The 3,614-nt window shown below is 44.6% G+C and overlaps 1 non-coding gene across 1 annotated transcript; it reads right to left on the reverse strand.

Annotated features, from left to right (window-relative positions):
- Nucleotides 1-1,729: 1,729 nt before the first annotated feature.
- On the reverse strand, nucleotides 1,730-1,803 carry TRNAL-CAA (transfer RNA leucine (anticodon CAA)). The gene has a single exon. It is a non-coding gene; the product is annotated as a tRNA-Leu (tRNA).
- Between the last annotated feature and the right edge of the window lie 1,811 nt (nucleotides 1,804-3,614).

Here is a 3,614-nt window from a genome sequence, read left to right on the forward strand (position 1 = left end):
AAATTATTCTGTGTGGGACAAGTATAGAACTTCAGTATGCCTCCAAATTTTATACAATAGCATTACTCTGTAGTCAACCACAGCGATTGCATCGGCGTTGAGTTCGCTAAATAAAGCTCTTTATCTGAAGTAACCAGGGTGCATGGTTTGCTTCACAGACGTATAATGAAACAGTTATGCCCCTCCTGAACCTATAAATATAAGTAAGGCAAGCACAACCCTAGTCCTTACCTTTCATGACATTTTAGATCTTTACGGAAGGTCACACCTTACAGCCCGGTTACTTTTTACAAAGATAGTACCTTTGCAACGCCTGATATTTTCAGAGCTCCTGTGTATAATAGGAACACTAACCAGTAACCTCTGTATAATAACCAACTCTCTTTATCTACCCTCTCTCGCCCTTTTACATCCTACGACATTGGGCTAATATCAGGGCAACCAGCAGTAATCTTCGTAGTGGGCCGCCAGATTTACCTTTCCCTTTTATTTAATTTCTTGCTCAGACGAGTTCACTGCCTTTATCTTGCGGCGGTTTTTCGAAAGACAACCGTTAAAAGGACACTAGAAGCTGTCATTTACACTTTTCAATCGCATCCATAAAATAAATATCAGAATTCTGTAGCTTTTAGCACACCGCGTACGCTTGCACACGTACTTGAATTCTTTTCGTGGAAATGTGCTACACTCGATTAGTCAGCATTTTCATCTTAGCCATCCGTAATCTAATCTTAAAATTCTTGCTGTGGTTAAAGGTCCCTGGTCCGTGGCCACAGCAGTCGACAGCCCTCAAGGCATACGAGGCACTCTTTGCCTACTTGAGAGCGACTGGATTGAGTGACAAATTGTGACATGCGGTGTGTGTGTTATGCCTTTTCCCAATTCTTTCTTCCTCCTTTTAGCCCCCTAATCCCTCTTCCCCAGTGCAGGGTAGCCAACCGGAACCCCTTTCTGGTTAACATCCCTGGCTTTCCCTCCTCCTCTTTATCTATCTATCTTGAAGTGCGAACATTGGATTATATATATATATATATATATATATATATATATATATATATATATATATATATATATATATATATAAAAAGGGAGCCAACAGTCACCGAAACCAAGGTGCATAGGGGAACGTTAATTTTTTTTTAAATGTGTTATGCTTATCAGTGGGATAATATTACTTAGATTAATAAATCGCTTAAAGAAAATTACTTATAAAGCAGCAGAAAAAACAACCATGCCGCCGGGGGGATCCGAACCCACGACCTCCGAATATCGCGTCCGGTGCTTTTACCAACTAAGCTACGGCGACGGCTGTCCAATCTGCTGCTCTCTTGGGTATTTATGTTTTCTGGGTGTAAGCGAGCCTTGAGAGTGTTCACCAGAGCCACCCTCGACCATAGCGGCGGACGTAGCACGTCCTGTAATACCGCGAGCGTGACGTAGAACGTCATCTAACGGCGAGGGCGGAAACTGTGTGAGAGCCCTCTTATGCTACCTATGGCATCAAGACTGCCAGAACCGAGACCCTCGTTAAGCTATTAGCAGACAAGTTAAAGGAAACGAGGGGCCCGTTTGACAAATTTATGAAGGGAGCCAACAGTCACCGAAACCAAGGTGCATAGGGGAACGTTAATTTTTTTTAAGTGTGTTATGCTTGTCAGTAGGATAATAATAGTTAGATTAATAAATCGCTTAAAGAAAATTACTTATAAAGCAGCAGAAAATACAACCATGCCGCCGGTAGGATCCGAACCCACGACCTCCGAATATTGCGTCCGGTGCTCTTACCAACTGAGCTACGGCGACGGCTGTCCAATCTGCTGCTCTCTTGGGAATTTATGTTTACTGGGTGTAAGCGAGCCTTGAGAGTGTTCACCAGCGCCACCCTCGACCATAACGGCGGACGTAGAACGTCCTGTAATACCGCGAGCGTGACGTAGAACGTCATCTAACGGCGAGGGCGGAAACTGTGTGAGAGCCCTCTTATGCTACCTATGGCATCAAGACTGCCAGAACCGAGACCCTCGTTAAGCTATTAGCAGACAAGTTAAAGGAAACGAGGGGCCCGTTTGACAAATTTATGAAGGGAGCCAACAGTCACCGAAACCAAGGTGCATAGGGGAACGTTAATTTTTTTAAATGTGTTATGCTTATCAGTGAAATAATTATACTTAGATTAATAAATCGCTTAAAGAAAATTACTTATAAAGCAGCAGAAAAAGAAAAAGGAAGCAGCAGGGTGGCGCTGGTGAACACTCTCAAGTCTCGCTTACACCCAGTAAACATAAATACCCACGAGAGCAGCAGATTGGACAGCCGTCGCCGTAGCTCAGTTGGTAAGAGCACCGGACGCGATATTCGGAGGTCGTGGGTTCAGATCCCACCGGCGGCATGGTTGTTTTTTCTGCTGCAGCCACCACAGAACAATAGGAGCGAGGCTTTTTGACAACTTTTTCACAAGTTCTTGGCAATTTTCCTAATTGATAGTTGCGTAATCTGGCCCTTGATCTCTGCCTTCTCACTGCCTGCCGTCTACACTGAGATTCGGCGTGCGTACTGAATGACAGAAGAGAAAATGAGGCCGCAGCCACTCCTCACTGTGAACGCCACGAGAGCTGGGATGTTTAATCTCCGTGAAAAGAGGACTCGGGTTTCTTTCAGCGTGATCGGGGCATATGCCGACTACAAGGATTAGCCTAATGCACCAATGTGGGCGTGTGTAATGACACTAGCGGCAGACAGGTAGGGATGAAGGAGGAGAAGATATTATTGGACGGCTGGTCCCGTGGCAACAAGACAAAATAGAAATCTGCCTGCAAGAAGCTTATTTCTTTTCTCTCCTTTCTCGAGCCCCGGGATGTTTTATGTCGACGCGTGACTGTGTGTGTTACTGTTCTGTCCATTGTAAGATGCTGTTTACTTCTAAGTTTTATTGAAATGCTCTTTTCCTGTTTCCGTTAACTGAGTGGCACTCTGGGAAGTCAATACGCCACAATTTTGAAATTAATGTTGGTGCGAATCTTAGGTTCCCATGTTAATATTTTTCTGTCTGCGTGGCCGTAACTTCCCTTCTTTTACAATCGCTCTGATGGAGTACGTGCGCTATAAGTTTGCGTGCTACTGCAACTACCAGCACCTCTGCGAGACAGCTGCTTTCTTAATGGACAGCACGCCACTGATGTTCTGGTGAGGTCCTGGTGAACTGATTTTCTGGTGAACATGTCACAAGAAACTCCTATATCCCTCCTATAACCAGCTATGTCCTCCTATTTAGGGGGACAATAGTTTTTTTTTTCTCTCTCTCGCAAGAAGCCAATCGCAAAAAGCACCTTAAAGCATTGGCAATTTTCAATAGCTGAAAGCGACTTAATGTTAGCTTACTGAACGGACAATCGATAATGGTCGCAGCTTGCGAGAGAAGGCCGCGAACAATTTTTGTAGATTATTGGAGCACTTGTCATCTTCCACATCAAGTGTATATGCTTGGTACAAAGCCGCTGAATACAATTTCTGAGCCTTGGAAACACTGCACGCTGTACGCAGATGGCATCACCTTACGACTGGTTGTTCTGTTTGCACCAGGTTGCAATGCACATGCTGCGGTTGGAGGGTCGAGG

Source organism: Amblyomma americanum, chromosome 7 (genome assembly GCF_052857255.1).
Source record: "Amblyomma americanum isolate KBUSLIRL-KWMA chromosome 7, ASM5285725v1, whole genome shotgun sequence".
Lineage (NCBI taxonomy): Eukaryota > Metazoa > Arthropoda > Arachnida > Ixodida > Ixodidae > Amblyomma > Amblyomma americanum.